At 34.0% G+C, this 22,584-nt stretch overlaps 1 pseudogene; it reads right to left on the reverse strand.

Annotated features, from left to right (window-relative positions):
* Positions 1-2,059: 2,059 nt before the first annotated feature.
* Positions 2,060-2,239, reverse strand: LOC122201571 (annotated as a pseudogene).
* Between the last annotated feature and the right edge of the window lie 20,345 nt (positions 2,240-22,584).

Below are 22,584 nucleotides of genomic sequence, written 5' to 3' on the forward strand. Positions count from 1 at the left end.
ATTTCTCTCAGTAGTGTTTTCCAGCTTTTAGTGTACAGTTCTTTCATCTACTTTGTCAGATTTACCTTTAAATATTTCATATTTGTTGATACTATAGTAACTAGTATTTTTTTAATTTTTTTTCTTTCCAATTGTTGGAATCATTGCTAGGATACAGAAACACAATTGCTTTTTATAGTTGATCTTGCAGCCTGAAACCTTGATAAAGTCTAGTAGCTAATTTGTAGATTTCATAGAATTTCCAACATAGATGGTCATGTTTCATTTATTTTTGTCTTATTTCTTTCTTATGTCTTTTTTCTTCTTAATTTTTATCTGTGTGTATCTATCAATCATCAATCTATCTATTTATTAATCATCATCTATCATTCTACCATCTACCATCTATTTATTGCATTGGCTAGAAACTCTTGTATATTATTGAATAAAACTGTTATTAATAATCCTCCTTGCCTTGTTTCTTATCTTAGGGGAAAGTATTCAGACTTCACTTTGAATTCCTGGGATAAGCCCAAATTGACAATGATTTTTGACCATTTTCATATATTGTTGCATTTAATTTGCTACATATTAGAACTTTTTTCTCAATGTTGATGAGGAATATTGTTCTGTAGTATTCGTTATTTGTAGTGTCTGTGTCTGGTGTTTATAACAGGATAATTATGGCCTCATAAGATTAGTTACATATTTCCTCCTCATCAATTTTCTGGAGGCGATTTTATAAAATTCGTAATTTTTCCTTAAACATTTGGTATAATTCATCAGCAAAGTCATCTGAGTATGGAATTTTCTTTGTGAAAATATTTTAACTGAAACTTTAGTTTATTTTCTAGAGACAGAGCTATTTTGGTTTGTTATATACACTTGTTTCTTGCTTCCTTGCTAAGAGAACCCTGATTTCAATTGGATATGAAAACATACCCAGCCAAACCTATTTGACTTCCCAGCCCCGCTTCAGTTAAGAATGAACCATGTGACACATTTATGGCCAATGAAATGTAAGAAGTCCGCAAGGCATTTTAGAGGAAGGGTTTTCTTTCATAATACAAATTCTACTCCTCCACTTTCTCCATTTGAATTTTCCAAAGACAAAAGCTAAGTTATGTGTTTGATAGAACAAAAAGACAGAAGGAATCTAAGTCTTTGATGATACACTCGATCAGCAAGTATAATATCTTTGGGCTGGCTAAACTTTATATTCGTTATGAGTTTAATAAGCTTGTAATTTAAAGCCATGGATGAAAAATCCTACTTTATTTTATCTGAATTTTTACTTAATGATATATTGGCTACATATAAATACCTATATCTAATACTTTAATTGAACTAATTCTATAAGATTTTACTCTTCATTTTAAGTATTAATTTTTCTTTGTTTTTATACCAGTTGCATATTTACTAGAGTTTCATTTCAAACTAGTAGTTTGATCTTTTCTATACTATCACATAATAATTTCAGTATTTTGTCAGTCTCTTTGCATGTGGTCTGGCCATTTATTTTATTCTCAAAATTTTAAAACAAATATATAAATATCCAAAATACTTAGCATTCTCTGAGATGGTTAACAAGTGCTCAGGATCACATAAAAATCTCAGAATCATAATATATTATTTAAAGCTATCACCATTTTTAACATAATAATACTGGTTTTCACAGACTTGAGTATTTCTTGTTTATACTCATTGCAGAAAATTTCAATGTGAATTTGAGGAAACTTACTGGTATTGCATATAAATATAGATGTTCACTGAGATATACAGTTAGGAATTGTTACACAATTCTGTTAAAATTTTCAAACCATAGATTTAATTTGCATAAATACATACTATACTATAGTATATAAGAAGAATGGGAAATTATGTAGTGTTTAAAACAATGTTGTAAATCTATGTTCATTACAAAAACATACATCTACAAAAATCAGTAAATGGAAAATCAAGTCACAAATGGTATGTTACATATAATTAAACTATTTTTTTAATTAATTTATTTATTTTGAGAGAGAGATAGAGGGAGAGGCAGAGAGAGAGGGGGAGAGAGAGAGAGTCCCAAGCAGGCTCTGAGCTGTCAGCACAGAGCCCCATGCAAGGCTCAAACCCACAAACTGCTAAATCATGACCTGAGCTAAAATCAAGAGTGCAATGCTTAACCAACTGAGCGCCCAAGGTGCCCACCATATAATTAAACTGTTAAAAACAGATAATACACTTGATCTTAGCCAAAAAGCCAAGAAGTGAGATATATATATCTATCTATATATATATAGATAGATAGATAGATAGATAGATATAATTAAATTCTTAATAAAAATATGATATAAATGTATGATAATTAAAGTTACACAAAGGTATATCATATTATATATTTTATTATGTTCTTTTGATTAAGTTATATTAAAACAACACAAAAGTATCTGGAAGTAATTTTACCAAATTTTTAAGTGGCGTATCTTTTGGTTATTTTTTAATTCTTTAGATTTTCAGTACTATCTGCATATATGTTTTAAATATATTACTCATTAATCATGCAGACAATGAGGTTAAAATATTCCAATGTGGCTTAATGTTTGTTTATCACCAAGAAGATCAAGTCTAAAGTGTGTCCATGCACTATGTTGCTGATTTAAAATGAAGTAAAAGACTTGAGGCACCTGGGTGGCTCAGTCAGTTGAACATCTGACTTCGGCTCAGGTCATGATCTTGCAGTTTGTGAGTTCAAGCGTTCAAGTCCCGCGTTGGGCTCTGTGCTGACAGCTCAGAGCCTGGAGCCTGTTTCAGATCCTGTAGCTCCCTCTCTCTCTGCCCCTCCCCTGCTCTCCCTATCTCTCTCAATAAATAAATAAACATTAAAATAATAAAAGTAAAAATAAATAAATAAAATGAAGCCAAAGAGTACTGGAGTTGAGCATGTAAGTATCTAATCAGCATGGATTTTAGAGGACTAAATGTCTATGGGGGCATATAAGACCATTTGTTTAGATGTAATTGGCTTCCAGAAGGTATAGAAAGAAGTAGAGAGAGGATGAGGTAGAGGAGGAAGACCAAACTGGTCCAATGGAAGAACAATAGGGGTAACTGGTAGCCAGAGAAGGAATGAGAGACATGGTTGGCTTTTGATCAAACTTAACATTTTTCTTGAGTTTCACTATAAAGATATTTTCATTCCGATTCATTCAGAGACTTTCTAAATGACAGTCACTAACCTAGGTTTCTCTGCCTTGTCTCTCATTGCCTGCCCAACAAACCTTGCCACATTGATTCCTCATAATCTTATTCATCCCTTGCCTTATTGCCTTCAACCATACTGTAACCTCTCTGAAACCTCTTTAACTGCTTTCCAGCTTCCAAAGTTACATTTCTACTGTGAAGACTTTCCTATCACCCTGATGATGAATCACTATTTTTCTTTTTTGGTACCCCAGCAGAATTTTACAGAGTTCCTTGCTATAGAAATTGTATATTAAATCATGCTATTGTGTAGGGAAAATATGGCACTTGTTGAGAGCCTACAATTGTGCCAGACAGACAGTAAACATTTTAAATAAATAATTTCATTTAAATTAGTGGTAATTATGCACATGTGGAGTAATGCATTATGTCAATTTTGTAGATAATAAAATGAGGCTTATAGTTGAATAAACCTGCTCAAAACCACAGAGCTGATTAATGGTAAACAAGCATTTAATAACAGGTGCATTTGCCACCAAAGCCTATAATTTACTCTCCTTAGTTACATACCTACTTCCTCTGATTGAATATACATCTTTCCAGAGTAGAGGTTTGGCCTTAGTCATCTTAATGAGAAGCACTTGACTTAAGACCTTGAATATTGTAGTTGCCCTATTTTTTTTTTAAAGAGTAAATGATTTAATCCCTACAATAACTTTAAATTGTTGTTTTGTTTCTCTGGACACTTTAACACCAAATGATAAGTTATTTGGTTGTATAAGTAAACACAAGTAATAAATAAAAATCATATCAACTATAGTTAAATTTTGAAACAAAAACGGTTTTATTGGCATTGTGTCAATGAATGTAGGTGAACATGGAGCATGAATAAATTGTGTGAAGAGAGAAACAAATCAGGTTTTAAAGATACGTTATTTATTTGGAAATTACACATTTCTTGTTTTAAAATAGTAAAGTTTATTAAGACAAAGATTACTAGCTGGAGTAGCTATATTTATATCAGACAAACTAGACTTTAAATAAAAGGCTGTAACAAGAGATGAAGAAGGGCATTATATAATAATTACAGGGTCTATCCATCGGGAAGAGCTAACAATTATAAATGTCTATGCGCCAAATATGGGAGCCCCCAAATATATAAAACAATTACTCACAAACATAAGCAACCTTATTGATAAGAATGTAGTAACTGCAGGGACCTTAACACTCCACTTACAGAAATGGATAGATCATCTAGACACACAGTCAATAAAGAAACAAGGGCCCTGAATGATACATTGGATCAGATGGACTTGACAGATCTATTTAGAACTCTGCATCCCAAAGCAACAGTACATACTGTCTTCTCGAGTGCACATGGAACATTCTCCAAGATAGATCATATACTGGGTCACAAAATGCCCTTCATAAGTATACAAGAATTGAAATCATACCATGCATTCTTTCAGACCACAATGCTATGAAGCTTGAAATCAACCACAGGAAAAAGTCTGGAAAACCTCCAAAAGCAAGGAGGTTAAAGAACACCCTACTAAAGAATGAGTGGGTCAACCAGGCAATTAAAGAAGAAATTAAAAAATATATGGAAACAAATGAAAATGAAAATACAACAATCCAAACGCTTTGGGATGCAGTGAAGGCAGTCCTGAAAGGAAAATACATTGCAATCCAGGCCTATCTCAAGAAACAAGAAAAATCCCAAATACAAAATCTAACAGCACACCCAAAGGAAATAGAAGCAGAACAGCAAAGACAGCCTAAACCCAGCAGAAGAAGAGAAATAATAAAGATCAGAGCAGAAATAAACAATATAGAATCTAAAAAAAACTGTAGAACAGATCAACGAAACCAAGAGTTGGTGTTTTGAAAAAATAAACAAATTTGACAAACCTCTAGCCAGGCTTCTCAAAAAGAAAAGGGAGATGACCCAAATAGATAAAATCATGAATGAAAATGGAATTATTACAACCAATCCCTCAGAGATACAAACAATTATCAGGGAATAAATATTATGAAAAATTATATGCCAACAAACTGGACAACCTGGAAGAAATGGACAAATTCCTAAACACCCACACACTTCCAAAACTCAATCAGGAGGAAATAGAAAGCTTGAACAGACCCATAACCAGCGAAGAAATTGAATCGGTTATCAAAAATCTCCCAACAAGTAAGAGTCCAGGACCAGATGCCTTCCCAGGGGAATTCTACCAGACGTTTAAAGCAGAGATAATACCTATCCTTCTCAAGCTACTCCAAAAAATAGAAAGGGAAGGAAAACTTCCAGCCTCATTCTATGAAGCCAGTATTACTTTCATTCCTAAACCAGACAGAGACCCAGTAAAAAAAGAGAACTACAGGCCATTATCCCTGATGAATATGGATGCAAAAATTCTCAAAAAGATACTAGCAAATCAAATTCAACAGCATATAAAAAGAATTATTCACCATGATCAAGTGGGATTCATTCCTGGGATACAAGGCTGGTTCAACATTCACAAATCAATCAATGTGATACATCACATTAATAAAAGAAAAGATAAGAACCATATGACCCTGTCAATCGATGCAGAAAAGGCCTTTGACAAAATTCAGCAATGTTTCTTAATAAAAACCCTTGAGAAAGTCGGGATAGAAGGAGCATACTTAAACATCATAAAAGCCATTTATGAAAAGCCCACAGCTAACATCATCCTCAATGGGGAAAAACTGAGAGCTTTTTCCCTGAGATCAGGAACATGACAGGGATGTCCACTCTCCCCGTTAACATAGTGTTGGAAGTTCTAGCATCAGCAATCAGACAACAAAAGGAAATCAAAAGCATCAAAATTGGCAAGGATGAAGTCAAGCTTTCACTTTTTGCAGATGACATAATGCTATACATGGAAAATCCAATAGACTCCACCAAAAGTCTGCTAGAACTGGTACATGAATTCAGCAAAGTTGCAGGATACAAAGTCAAAATACAGAAATCAGTTGCATTCTTATACACTAATAATGAAGCCACAGAAAGACAAATAAAAAAACTGATCCCATTCACAATTGCACCAAGAACCATAAAATACCTAGGAATAAATCTAACCAAAGATGTAAAAGATATGTATGCTGAAACTATAGAAAGCTTATGAAGGAAATTGAAGAAGATATAAAGAAATGGAAAAACATTCCGTGCTTGTGGATTGGAAGAATAAATATTGTCAAAATGTCAATACTACCCAAAGCTATCTACACATTCAATGCAATCCCAATCAAAATTGCACTAGCATTCTTCTCGAAACTAGAACAAGCAATCCTAAAATTCATATGGAACCACAAAAGGCCCCGAATAACCAAAGTAATTTTGAAGAAGAAGACCAAAGAAGTAGGCATCACAATCCCAGACATTAGCCTCTACTACAAAGCTGTAATCATCAAGACAACATGGTATTGGCACAAAAACAGACACATAGACCAATGGAATAGAATAGAAACCCCAGAACTAGACCCACAAACGTATGGCCAACTAATCTTTGACAAAGCAGGAAAGAACATCCAATGGAAAAAAGACAGTCTCTTTAACAAATGGTGCTGGGAGAACTGGACAGCAACATGCAGAAGGTTGAAACTAGACCACTTTTTCACACCATTCACAAAAATAAACTCAAAATGGAGAAAAGGACCTGAATGTGAGACAGGAAACCATCAAAACCCTAGAGGAGAAAGCAGGAAAAGACCTCTCTGATCTCAGCCGTAGCAATCTTGTACTCGACACATCCCCAAAGGCAAGGGAATTAAAAGCAAAAATGAATTACTGGGACCTTATGAAGATAAAAAGCTTCTGCACAGCAAAGGAAACAACCAACAAAACTAAAAGGCAACCAACGGAATGGGAAAAGATATTTGCAAATGACATATTGGACAAAGGCTAGTATCCAAAATCTATAAAAAACTCAGCAAACTCCACACCCAGCAATCAAATAACCCAGTGAAGAAATGGGCAGAAAACATGAATAGACACTTCTCTAAAGAAGACATCCAGATAGCCAACAGGCACATGAAAAGATGCTCAACGTCGTTCCTCATCAGGGAAATACAAATCAAAACCAAACTCAGATATCACCTCATGCCAGTCAGAGTGGCCAAAATGAACAAATCAAGAGACTATAGATGCTGGAGAGGATGTGGAGAAACGGGAACCCTCTTGCACTGTTGGTGGGAATGCAAATTGGTGTAGCCACTCTGGAAAACAGTGTGGAGGTTCCTCAAAAAATTAAAAATAGACCTACCCTATGACCCAGCAGTAGCACTGCTAGGAATTTACCCAAGGGATACAGGAGTACCGATGCATAGGGGCACTTGTACCCCAATGTTTATAGCAGCACTCTCAACAATAGCCAAATTATGGAAAGAGCCTAAATGTCCATCAACGGATGAATGGATAAAGAAATCATGGTTTATATACACAATGGAGTACTACATGGCAATGAGAAAGAATGAAATATGGCCCTTTGTAGCAATGTGGATGGAACTGGATAGTGTGATGCTAAGTGAAATAAGCCATACAGAGAAAGACAGATACCATATGTTTTCACTCTTATGTGGATCCTGAGAAACTTAACAGAAACCCATGGGGGAGGGGAAGGAAAAAAAAAAAAAAAAAGGAGGTTAGAGTGGGAGAGAGCCAAAGCATAAGAGACTCTTAAAAACCGAGAATAAACTGAAGGTTGACGGGGGGTGGGAGGGAAGGGTGGGTGGGGGATGGGTATTGAGAAGGGCACATTTTGGGATAAGCATGGGTGTTGTATGGAAACCTATTTGACAATAATTTTTATATATTGGGGAAAAAAACAAAGATTAGTTATCACCTGTTATGTTATATTTTCAAAAAAATAACCAAATTTATACTGGTAATCTCAAGTGTATTCTTAAACAGGTATAAAAATAGATCCAGTGTAAGTTCATATTGCAGTATCTATCTGCTCTAAGACATATATTGAACACTGTTTAAGTTTCTTTCTTTTATATATTTTTTAAGTGCTATATTTTATATGGTGCTTTAAACAGAAAAAAAAATACAAATGTCCTTTCCTAAAAGATAGTTTTGGAATCCTAATGATGTGCTTACAGTAGATTAAAACATCTTGACTAATGGAAAACAACATAAAACTTTCTTTATTTGATTATCCAGACATGATATGAAAACACTATACATAGAAACATAATGCCAAATTAATAATTGTTATAAAACCCTTAAACTCCATTTTTCTTCCCTTTCAACCTCATGTGGGATATGATGCACACACGTAGAGGACAGAAAAACAGCGAAGTGTAACGCTACAGTTTTCTAAAATGACTCATCTTAATTCTCTCCAATTTATTTTGACAAATCTAAGGACTCGTGCTTATATGAAAGAGAAAGGGATAGGAAAGAAAACAGACATATTAAAATGTTATATATAGGACACAGTGATCCCAGTTTAGAGCTCAGCAGTATTTACAGGAAGGTTTATTACCTGCATTTAATAATGAGAAAACTGAAGCATTAAAAATTATATGTAATTCATTTAAAAAGTTTTACCAGAGAAAATAAAAACTGAAAAACAATGAGTGAATAATTCTAATCTCCATTAAATCATATTATGTTTTAGAATGTACAAATTCACAAAGTTATATGTGGATGAAACTACATGAAATAGTAACCTCTCCAAAAAATAAAATTGTGACAGCAAAGGAGAATTAATATTTAAATTCACTATAAATAAAAAAAATGAAAGATTTTTCAATTATTTTTCCATACACTGAATTATAGTCCTAAAAATGTTTTTCTGTTGAAAAACACAGATGATTTATAATAATGCATGTCAATGGATTACCAGAAAATATAATAATCTTGAGGCAACATTGTTTTGTTATATATTCTAAAGCTACAATACTTTATTACATATTTAGAATGAAATGAGAAATTTATTCAAAGACAAGCAGCAGTTATAATTTTGTCAGGCTGACAGCGTATAATTGGTTAAAAGCATCCATAGATTAAGTAAATACTGGATTTTGGATAGAGGTGTCAAAACAGGCTTGCTTTATGAGACTTTTTTTGGGTATTGGTTATTTATTATTATGAATATCAGAGCTATCATGCATTTCGTTAAACTTCTGAAGGTTCTCCACTTCCCAACCATATAAACTTTGACAGTTTACTTATAGCAGACAGAAATCCATTGATCAAATCCTTCCTCGAGAAAGGTCTTTCTGAGCAACTGGGAGGAATCTGTCTAGTTGACAGCATCTTCTTTCCTCCTTTTGGTTTACCTCTGCTTTTGAGTTTTTGGTTTACCTCTGCTTTTGAGTTTTTGGTTTACCTCTGCTTTTGAGTTTAGATTACACTCTTCTAGGGGTGACCCTAGCCAGGGACCAGACAGGACTGAAGCATAAGCTCCTGGCCACTAAGGTGAGTATGACAGTCTTTTTATTAGCAGTCTTTGCTGCAAAGCTCTCCTTTGATCTAGCAGAGACTTTGCCAGATCTACTTCATGATTCAACAGCTTCCCCTAACCAACGTCACTTTCTCCCTTTTCTTTTTTTCAGGTATAATCCCTAATAAATCTTGTGTACTCTTAACTCCATTTCAGTATCTCCTTTCCAAAGGACAAAACTGTCACAGAATTTCAGAGAATAAGATAGAGTTCCAAGACTTGGTGACTCATTGGCCTGGCAATGAGGACACTATGTTAGGGATTATGTGAGGTGGGGGTTGTCCTGGGAACAAAGTGGTAGCTCCATTGCTAAAACTCTAGCAGGTGGTTATTGCAGGGAATGTCCCAAGAAAAGAAAAGACCTTGGTCTGTTCAATGATATAGGTATTGGAAAAATATGGGGATGCAAGTTTGAGAGGAAGAGGATAGGGAAGTTACATAAAAGGAAAATAGAATAGGTTGGCTTTGTAAAGTTGTATTGATGCTCTACCTAAGGACAATGAAAAGCTTAACAAACAACTATAAAGTAAGTGTGAAGTCCAGAGGCTTTCTTGTGTAGTTTACAAAAAGAGAAAAAAGCAGCTGAACACCAAACTTAGAATTTAGTAACCAAATGAGTAAATTTCAAACATGATGTAATGGTAATGTAAAGCACAACTGTAATGACAAAATCTGGGCCTGAGCAGTGGCCAAATGCCTGACTAACTGGTCAGGCATCTAGAAAAGAAAAGGTTGCAAGATAGAGACAAGGAGGTCTGTATAGAATCGTGTGGAAGAGCCTATGGGAGTGGATACGAAGTGTAAATATTTTAGTATTACATCTTAATGTCCTCAGGATAGTATACTCCACAGAGAAAGCACTAAAAAGCCAAACAGATAAAATGAAATGAGCCAGCCTTTGTTATCAGCCATTATAGAAGTGGGAAAATACCCCCATGCAAGGAGTAGCTACAAAAAGGTCAGCAATTCATTTTAATAGGAAAAAACACCTGTTCTTAGTATATTTAATTGTCTTTCCAGTTGGAAGATCTTCAAACATAGTTATCATTAGAGTACTTACAACGTTTTACACATCATAATTTTCAATCAGGGGAACTCTTCATAGCCGAAGAAATGTGAGTGTAATCAACTGGTCCTATGACATGCTGCAGTACCCTAACGCAGCTGGCCTTATTGAATGCTGGCATGACCTTCTAATCGTGCAGTTGAAATGACATCTCAGAGATGGCACTCAGGATTTATGAAGTGTTATTTCTCAGGTCACAATGCATTTATGAAACCAGAGTTTTACATAGTGCTATATCCCCAAAAAGAAGCATACATGGGACAAAGAACCAATGAGTAGAAATGTCCTACCTAGAATCATTTTCAGTGACTCGTGGGACAATTTCTGTTTCCTATCACAAGTCTTGGCTCTGTAGAGATGGAGTTTTTGGACCCAAACAGGAGCACACACTTGACAGGAAACCCAAAAAATTTCTCATTGAAACTACATGTTCCGGTTGCTGCCAGTTCATATGAATTTCCTATATCCAGACACCAACAGAGAAGAGGTATGACTATGTTGGCAAAGCTAATTAACCATGGTTAACAGTAAAAAGTAGGGTTGACTTTCACAATGATGGCAGAAAGGAACATGTTTTGAACCCAGATGATCCCCTTGGGTGCATCCTGACATTTCCATACTTCATTGTATAAGTCAGTAGCCATATGCAGTAACTTAAAAGTGAAGAGACATGATTTTAAAGGATTCAGGTGCTTTGAAATAAAGACTTGGATCATATTGCCAAAGAAGCCACAAACTAAGGTATTATCTGAGGGTCAGGAGGTTTAGAATAGATTGTAGAAGAGAAAGGATATGCATACCAGTGGTGGCCCTGAGATCAACTGCAGGGATGGAGACTGTATTTCATATTACTATGCTTTCACTTCCGAGTTTCCCTTCAGGAAGAAAGGCACACAGAAACCATGAAGAGCTGATTCTGGAAATTGTGCAGAGAAGGTATGCCTTGTATAAAAATTTGACAGAGATTTCCATGAGAATTTTTAACATACCTCAAACTGTGGGGATTATAATTGATATAGTATCACAGCTGCTACACTTTGAAATCCATCTCCATGTTTACACAAAGGTTGTACTTGCCACAGATTGTGGTAGCCAATGACTGGATGTGATACAGAGGAAGGCCCATTCTTGAAAGACATATGACTGTTCTAATGACTGACTTTGGCTTGAAGATACCACACAGTCTTGCCAATCTCTTCTAACTGCATAACAGTGAAGGGCATGTCTATCCAACTTTATTTTCTTTCCTTCCTCGGGGTCAGATTTGCATCTGTACCGTCAGCTCCCTACCTTCTAAAACTCCATCCCCATTTTGTTTCACAGAAGCATTTTCCATAATAAAATACCTGCATGTTTAATTTGGTCTTGGTGTTGTTTCTTGGAGTACTCAGGCTAAGACATTCCAAAAGATCAGAATATCCACTACAGGATTATGTTTCATAGACAAACCTACAGGATACAATAGTTAACACAGCATCAGAAATTTGCTTGTGAGATAAGATAAGATAAGATAAGATAATAAAAATTCAGGATTTTTTTTTCCAGTTTTCAGATACTGAATCTGTTGGTTGATTGATTGAATAACCAGGTTCTAGGAATACATCAGTCCCTGCTACATGATGGCAAGTATACACAGTTTTATTCATCGAGCCCTACCTTAAAGAGACCAACAGACAAAACTGAATATGGAATTTGTGGGACCCAATGTTAAATAAATGTGAGGGAAACAGTGTTCCAACATTATTAAGAATATTAAGACAGTAACAGCAGAAAATAAAACCAAGGGCAAGACCCTCTGATCGTAGGCTCTGTGTAACTGTGCAGGTCACATGCCCATACAATTGGCCCTGCTCACACTTCTTAACTTGCACAACTCTACATTGAGAAATGATGATAATAAGGCAATTTGAAGACAATTGGATGAAGGGTCTGATTTGATATTGACACCCAAATCCTAACACCTCCCATGGTTCAGTTGTTTGTGTGAGAAAAATTGAAGTTAGATAGTAAATGGAGTCGTGGCCCCAAATTTAGCATACAGTTGGTCTATTGGGTTCTTAGATCTTACCCAGTGATCATTTTACTGAGTCACATCTTCTAAGCCTGGCATTTTCATTCATTCATTACTTTCAGGAGCTAGATGGCAAGAATTTGATGATAAGAGGAGTCGGTGAAAATTATGAGCTTGCTCTTATTTCATTGTATCAAAACCTGTGCATACTTTAAACATAGAAAAGAATCCAAGTGCCTGCAGGACACTCACAATTAATTTTGGAGGAGAAGCGTTAAAGAAAACATAAAATTTAGTTTAATGGATCTATTCATTAACTAGATCTTTAATTAAAATATTGTAAAATTGTAAAACAGCTATTCTCATTTTATAATAGAATCTTGTGTTATAATACCTCATTTTTCTTTTTTACTCATTTTATTCTTTCACTTACAAACAAAAGCAAAATTTTCCCATTTTGCTTTTTTAAGTTCATTTATTTATTTTGAAAGACAGAGAGAGAGAGCATGTGCATGCAAGTTGGGAGGAGAGGCAAAGAGAGAAGGAGAGAGAGAAAGAGAGAGAGAGAGAGAGAGAATCCCAATCACAGCATGGAACTTGGTGCAGAACTCCGTCTCATGTACCTTGAGATCATGACCTGAGCTGAAGTCAAGAGTTGGTCACTGAACTGACTGAGCCACCCAGGTACCCCCCAAATCTTCCTATTATAGTAATAATTTAAAATGTTTTTTCTAAGTACACATTTTTTTTATTCGCATTAATCTGGTCCAATTTTTCAATATGTAAAAACATGCATTATTTACTTTGTTTAATCTCTGTAATTTAACTTGATGTACTTGCATATCCTAAATTTGTGCTAAAAATTATTTCAAATTTTTTTACTGGAAATAAATATAATACTCCCTAAGTGTCCAGTGAAATTCATAAATCTAAATATTTTACTACATGCTGACATAATTATTGATAAAATTGATTCTCAATATTTGCCACTTTTACTTGGAATTATATTTTAGATAATTATGTAATCCCTTTTTTTTTTGGCTGAATATATGGCCACGTTTGATGTGTATTTGCCCTTGTTTTCCTTATTTCTTTTCTCTTAGAAAAACTAATAACTCTAGACAATTCTAGTAGTTCTTTCCTAAACTTTTATTTGTACCTTCAAGAAATTCTTGATATATGCTTCCTAGACTGGAGATACACCAAAAGTACAAAATACAAATCTAAAATTCTCTCAATTTTTGAATTTTAATATAATCAGCTTTCTTGAAATACATATAAAATGTTAGTGCTTCTTGGGGCTCAGTCGGTTAAGCATCCAACTCTTGATTTCCTCTCAGTCATGATCTCATGGCTGTGGGAGCAAGCTCTGCGTTGGGCTCTGTGCTGAGTATGGAGACCGCTTGAGACTCTCTCTCCCTCTCTCTCTGCTCCTCTTACCACTCTCTCTCTCTCAAAAAAATATTTAAAATGTTAGTTCCTCTTAATTACATAATTTTGTGTGTTCATAAGGAATAATTCAAAGTGTCATTCTTACTTCAGAAAGCTTGCTATGAAGTTTCAAATAAAGTGCATGGCAAACATAGAAATACCTTGCGATAGAAAAAAGAAAGAAAGAAAGAATCTGATATGAAAACACCTACTATTTGAAAGCAATAAAAAAATAAAAGGTGCCTTTTTATTAATTTAGTTTTGTTTTTTAAGATTTGAAGAGTAAGAGAATAGTAAGTTCATGCCTTTTCATTCATATTTGTTGAACCAAATTTATTGTTTTAATCATAAGACATATTAGGTAAACAGAGAAAGCATGATAGATTATTTTGTGCTGCAAACAGCTCACTTCAGATTTGTATTAAATATGAACATGCCTACAAAGTTTAGTGGATGAGAGCCATTTCACAAAGTGAAGAAGTGGAAACTTGATTTCAACATTTAACTTTGCATATTTAAATACCAATAGTCCTCTGTCCTTCTCCCTAACAACTATTTTCATTCAACTTAATTTTCTCTTCATTGGTTGGTTTTCTCCTACTGAAGTTGAGTTTTCTCCATACAGTGGGACACTATAACCAGATACACCAAATCATATAAACTCCAGCCTATGTCATCCTAACCCCAATATAACCACAATAAAAATCACAAGCTACTCTTCTTTCTCAAGACTTTTCAGATGTGCTTTGGGGGACTGCTTTGTTCTCCCCAGAAAAAAAAAAAAAACTCAATTATGGAAGTAAAACCTTTTCATATCTTCCTGCTGTGTGTGGGGTCATCAATCTTGACATCTGAATCAAACTTTGGTGGTATTCTCTCTTATTTACATAAAGTGAGAATTATATAGTGTCCCTGTACTATATATCTATGATTCAATGTTGATACTTTATATATTGACATATATGAGAAATAATGCAAGTTAGATAACTTCAGGTATTTTGTAATGGGAAAAAAAGTCATTCCAATTTATGGCTCAAAGCCAGGCTTTTTGCACATTTTGTAAACTTTTTTCACATATACCCAATAAAGAAAAAAAAAAAAACCCTCTGATTTTGTTGTTAAAGAAATAATTACATTAGCTTTTGACTACTGTATGCTTTACCCAGCTATTCAATATCTTTCTCCCAAGCTAAAATGTAATTTTTTCCCAAGGTAAAAAAATACAACCTACTGCAGTTTGGTCCTCAAATAGAATAAACTATATCTAAATATAAAAATATATAGTTTTATTATGCAAATGGTTTTAATCTCAGATCTTTTGAACCCATTATAGAAATCCATTTTAAATGATACCATGGGGTGCCTGGATTGCTCCATCTGTTAAGCATCCAACTTTTTATTGTGGCTCAGGTCATGTTCTCATGGTTCATGAGATCAAGCCCCAAGTTGGGATCCATGCTAACAGCATGGAGCCACTTGGGATTCTCTCTCTCTCTCTCTCTCTCTCTCTCTCTCTCTCCCCTCCCCTGCTTATGCATGCACACACACTCTCTCTCTTTCAAAAAAATAATTAAAATAAACTTTAAAAAATGACTCCACTATGATTATTAAATTATTTAGTTTAGTTTTGTAGTTGAGAAGAATTCATTTATTGATCCTCGATTAAATTGACAATACAATGATATAAAAAATAACAAGAAAGGCTGTATTTTCTGAGCCTATATTTTTCAATGTATTTTACATGTTATTCAGTCTGCTTTTAATTTTTTCTTTTATCTACATAAAAGAAAACCATTGTGTCTGCTGACTGGAGGATTATAATTTTATTAGTCTTTTTTAGGCAGGTTAGATACCAAAAATATTTTCTTCTGTATGATATTTATTTATCTGTTTTGTAGTTTTTTTTCATTCTGCATTTGAAAAAAAGTCATTCTGAAAAAAAGCACTATTTTATTATTTTTGTTCATAATTTTTGTTTTTTGAAACTTTTTTTTTCTAGATTCCAAAATATTGTCTCTGTTTTCATCAGAGATAATTCTCTTTTATACATGAATTCATTTGAATTTACTAACTTGGTTTCATTTCTCAACATAAATCATCACAAAGAGTTTTATTTCTAATGTTGACTCCTAGATCCCTAAACTGAAATGGTGAGTTTGAGGTTTTACTACTTTTTAAAAACTCATAATACTTTTTACCCTGAAGTAACTTATCATTGCCTTGTTAATTTTCTCAATTAAAAGTTCTTTTATTCGGAAGTGTGGTTTGGGAATCATCCATGTACAATATATGCTGATTAAAAATAGTAAAAGCAGAATTATCTTTCAAAGTCCAATAAATATTCAGCAATCCTATTACAAAATAGAAAAAAAATATTCTTGACAATAAAAGCAACATTTATTTATAAAGAAGAAATTATAGTAACTGCTTTCCACCTTTAGGAAATCAAAGTCTCCTCCCATTCATGAAGCAAATTAAGCTTTTTCTCCTCCTTTCTCTCTCGAGGTTCCTCTGGAGATCTTTTGTTAGAACCCACTGAATATTTGATCTGTCAGAAAGCCCTCATCTCCTGGTAAACTTAACATTAGCAAATCATTATAGGTGTAAGCAGCAATGTTCATGGATAAAGATAACTTCAGGAATCACTGCTTAAATCATGCAAATTCTTGTTCTCATCTCATTCTTGTTCTTTTATATAAAATATACTCATTACGCACCTAAGATATTTCTGAATTTTGCAAAAGCTAGTGGGAACATAGAGTAAGGAACATTGAAGTATTCCCAGAAATGGTAGGCAAAGAAAACAGGGTTGGAATTGAGTTAAGTACAGGTCATTATGGGTGTCCTCCTCAATCCAACATCACATCCCAACTGCAGGAGGGGTGGGTTGGTGCATGGAGAAGTACTCCAGACAAATAAAGCATTGTAGATCAACTAGTAAATAGTATTAAATGCTGTAGGGACTGGAAATAAAAGAAACTCTAGGTTACTAGGATTTCACTGGCATAGCTTAGGAAATTTCAAAAGGTTATATTCAGTTAAGACATAAAGAGAAAGTAATGTACATAAAACAAAAATTACCAGCTTATATTAAGGCATGTACTATTTTTCATAGAGAAAGTTTGCAAATCAGTGTCAGAAGAGGGTGAAAGCAACAAGGAAATGAAACAGAATAGGATATTCAAAGACATCTGAGTTAAGATTCATTTCCAAATATCTTTTATTTCCTATTTCCTTTAATTTTCATTTACTAGTTGTTAGATGCTAGGAATAGGAATTCAAATAACATTGAAACATGTTTATATTAGATCAACATTCCAGTTATTGGAAATAAATATGTAATACTACACAAATATAATAATCATTTTATCCAGCACTCTAAATTATTTATTATGTGCTACTTTTCTAATTACTTCTATCTATCAATCAATCGACATTGGTTCATTTAATTTTTATTAAATATTACAAAGTATGAGATATAAGAATGAATGTTATCTCCATATTACAAATCAAAAAGTACGTCAAAGGAAAGTTGGATGTATGGCCAAATTTACACAGACTGTATGGTGTAGAGCCAAGATTTGGAACTCATGTAATTTATCTGAAGTCAAAACTCTTGATCTCTAAACTACTTTTTGGCATTTGGAGAGATATGGTCACATGAGAAAGAAAATAATTAATTTTGACTATACATCAAGAAAAGTCCTTCACAAAATTGGTAGCTTCCAAAATAAAGCACAGAATATTTAAAATTTGTAAGTTCATTTTTTCATTCAGATATTTATTCATCATGTTATCTCACCTGCTTGTGCCAAACACCATGTAGACAAGCTATTAGTAAGGTGGAGTCTTTGATCACCAGGTGCTTACATTAAAGTAGGAGAAAGCAACTGTATCAACAAAAAAGTAAAATAAAAATGTTATCCAAGTGCCTTTATGATATAAACAGAATAAGCGCTAATCAGTTATCTTTGCCATAGCTAGTGTTATTAATTTTTTTTTTTTTTTGAGAGCACACACATGTGAGCAGGGAAGGGGCAGAGAGAGAGGGAGAAAACCTTATGCAAGCCCCAGGCTCAGCACAGAACCCAACATGGGGCTTGATCCCACAACCCTGGGATCATGACCTGAGCTGAAATCAATAGTCAGATGCACAGCTGGCTGATGGAGCCATCCAGATGCCCCGTTACTGTTCTTAATTCTTAAAACAAGTTTACCCATATGACATTTCAGGGAAATAAATATTTTGAGGAGTAAATGATTAATAGAATTCCAGTTCTAAACTCTTATATAGCCTTCTCTGCTAATCAGTTTGACTGGCCCAATCCTTAACCACAGAATTTATGTTAATGTATTTTTTTTAAGTTTTTTATTATTTATTTGAGAGAGACAGAGAGAGAGAGAGAGAGAGAGAGAGCGAGCACAAGCAGGGGAAGAATAGAGAGGGAGTGAGAGTGAGAGTGAGAGAGAGAATCCCAAGCAGATTCCACACTGTCAGCACAGAGCCCAATGTGGGGCTCATACTCATGAACTGTGAAATCATGACCTGAGCTGAAACCAAAAGTCAGATGCTTAATTGACTGAGACACCCAGACACCCCAAGAATTTAACTTAGGTGAAGACAAAGACCTTGGTGAGGTTCAGCAGACAATTGTGTTCCTTTTCCCCTAAATCTTTACCCATCTTCTTTCTTTTAATCTAAGTGAAATAGGAGCAGCTTCTAATTTGATTCTGGGATTTAGCATCAGAATGCTGACTAGTCCACACATTCATAGCACAGATCTCAACATTACTATTCTGTTTTCCACCTGCCTGATACCTTGATACACCTGCTTATCTTTCAATTCATTTTCAACTCAAGCAAGAAAAATAGTGATGCTATTCTGGCTAATCAAATCCAATAAATCACACAAGAAATTAAGTAAATTATAAAAATACATGTTGCTGAGTGGCTATGTCCATTCTTATATATATGATATATATATCTATATATCTATCTATAGATATATATATCATATATATACACATATATATAACATATATATTTATATATGTTCTTATGTTTATATATATGTATATACACAAAGAAAGAACCAGATAAATGGATATATTTCATGTGTACTATCAAGCAGGTGGATGCATGGAGATAGGATGACCTTTATCTTAATAAATACAGTGTTCACCAGGGTGAATTTCTGTCAAGATGCTCACAGAGTTTAACAAAAGTCCTTATTTTAGAGCTTAGACCAAATTGCTTGTTCCCATTAAGAAAGACCTTTATGGCCTTTCTACATTTCCTTCCACAAAACTAAAAGCAGACTAAGCATGGGTGACAGCACTTGGTAAAAGTGATTGTAGTGACATTTTAGATCTGTCAAGTCTTTCTGTAACTACTGCACCGTAGGTAGCCTAATGAGACACAGTGCATAGTAACACAGTGAGAAAAACCCTTTAGAACTCTTGTTACAGTCATTTGAAGGGGGTTATAACTCTGAAGGCCATCATTTCCTGCTGGGTAGTGGAATCTTTTGGTAGCTACTGAATTGTAGAAAAATGTCTTGAAAGCAATTCTCTTTCAGTCAGAACCACACAAAGATTTAGATACACTGGGCTTCTGTTGATGATAGATACAAGCTTGGGATCTCTGGAACTGGAACTGAAATCCAGGGCAGTGATTTCTAAAAATTCAAAGGTTTATTTAAATAACATATCACTCCTATGCATACAAAGTGTAAATTTGCAGAGAATGGACTCAGGCTATTTCTTAAATCAGTTAACCTTTTAATACCATAACTTGCATTTTTTTTCTGTCACAATAAGGTTGCAACTATTGAGAATGGTGCTGATGATTGGACATTTCCTATAGAAAGATGATTACAAAATGATTTATACTCAGAATAACTGAATATACAAAGTTTGTGATTTGGGGAACTCTAGGGAAAAAATTGTGTATGTCACTTCAGTAAATATTTATGGAGAATTAACTTTATGTAATTCAGGCACCATGGTAAGAACAATGATTAACGCATGATTTCTGTACCAAAATAGCCCAAACTATGGAAAAGAAGTAAGATATAATACAAAGTAGGTATAACACAAGACAGAATAAACTAGGTGTGAAAATTTAGATTTCACCTTTATACATCTATTATTGGTTACTGTTATTCCATTTATTTATAGCTCCTCACTTCTCAAAAAAGTATTCAAGGAAACTCACTATATATGAGTTTGTATGTGTTTGTATGATTGAATGTTTCATTCGGCCGTAGGATTCTCATAAGCCTGAAATAAAAGGAAGATGTGATGGTATAAATAATTCATTTTATCTTATGGAAGGGGTTTCTTGCTATTTACTTCTAAAAGGAAATATCCATGTAATATGTAAGATGCTATTCCAGACATTGGTCATCCAGATGAGCAATACCTTCTACATCTTTGCAGCTAAGTTAAAAGCAATTTTATTGTGATTTTCTGTTTATTATCTCCAAAACAAAATCAATGCATACCATTAAACTATAACCAGTCTGTACAAACTAATTTAAGGGAGACTATGAATGTGTTTTTCTAGTGAATTGGGCACAGTGGGAAATTGGAGTGGTAGTGAAATAGTGCTGTAAACACAACATACAGAGCAGAAAGTGAATAGATCATGTCTGCAAAGATATTGGTGTAGATTTAATTTCAATGTTAGGATTTTTTTTTAAAGGAGAAAGTGTTTTTTTTTTCCCCTGTGAATAGTGATTAGTAAAATGTGGAACTAGAAAATAAACTACATCTGTACTATAACCTTTATAGTACTTTTAAAAATATAGGACATGTAATATTTCAATCAAATATATTTATTTATAACTGCACAGGATATCTGAGTCTCTGAATCAAATCCTTTCTGGATTGTTTTTATTCCTAAGATTGTTTTTCTCAAGCATCCCCTTTGCCATTCGAAAACAAACTCATCAAGAACAGGAGAAAAAAAAAAAAAGAAAAGAAAAGCATTCCTTCTATTTACAACATACCCCATTAAAATTTGTCTTTTTCCTTTTTAAAGTTGGTGAAAGGGAGTGGGAGATACACACTTCCAGTTATGAATGAATAAGTCATGGGAATAATAGGTTCAGCCTAGGGAACACAGTCAATGGTATTGCAATACTGTTTTATGATGACAGATGATAGCTACAGTTGTGGTGAGAATAGCATAATGTATAGACTTTTTGAAGCACTAATGTTGTACATCTGAAACTAATTTAACATTTTGTGCCAACTATACTTCAATAAAAAACAGAAAATCTGAATATAAAGTAAAAAAAATCCTTGAGACTAATATGACACTGTATATTAATTGTATGTCAAAGAGTATAAGAATTTTCAAGACTGGCAAATCACCATTTTCTTTCAAGTAGATTCACTTAACAAACAGAAATACAACATTTACCCTGTGCCAGACACTGTGTTCTGTGTGAAACTAATTTAATAAGCACAACAACCCTAAAATAAATGCGCTAAATATAAGGGAAAAGAGGCACAGAGAGGTTAAGTAATTTCCTCAACATCATAGAGATAGCAGCAAAGGCTGATTGAAATCAAGTGCGTACCTCCAGCAGCTCTGCTTTTAAGACACTCTCCCTCCTCTCCACTGATATTTTATTTCTGTTGCTCACTGTAGTCATTAAATATAGTCACATTTCACAAAAGGATTATTTCTGTTTTCATAGAATTATCCTATATATCTACCCTCTTCAATGTAAAATTTATAATAAACTTTATGGTTATAGTGCACTGTCAGTTGAATTTGTTGTGACTTAAAGTACAGCAATATTCTATTTCAAAGAAGAAAGCATAACCACATAGAATACCCCACTTTCTCCTGAAGTCTATCATAGCAACAGGGATCTTGCTTCTAAGCCTAGTTAATGCCAAGATATAATAGCTGCTCAAAGACTGAAGGAACTGAATGAACTATAGCCTCATAATAAAACTTGCCTAATCATGCATTTGCCATTTATTAACTACATACCATTTATCTATCATTGTGCTAAGTAGATTATATACATTATGCACTATCCTCTCAACAACACTGCAAATCATAAGTCATTACTAATATGTTGCACAGAAAAAAACAGAAACTCTGAAATGTTTTATAACTTGGGCACAATCACACGGTGATTAAGTGGCAGAGCTGTAACCAGACCTAGCTCTATCCATCATTACACTTTGGAGTTGCTTTATAGGGAGTACTTTTTTCTGAGTGCTCTTTACAAAGAAACCCATGGGTTTAATGTGAACTTCATCTGGGTTATCTCAGGACAGTTTAATTTCATTACTATTTCAATTGATAGGGGAGCAATTAACATACCATATTATCTCTTTTTCTGTATTAATTATCATCAACAACAGACACTGGAACAAAGAGAAAATATTACATTTTCTTCTTCAGT

This window comes from Panthera leo, chromosome D1 (genome assembly GCF_018350215.1).
Source record: "Panthera leo isolate Ple1 chromosome D1, P.leo_Ple1_pat1.1, whole genome shotgun sequence".
In the NCBI taxonomy this organism is placed as follows: Eukaryota; Metazoa; Chordata; class Mammalia; order Carnivora; family Felidae; genus Panthera; species Panthera leo.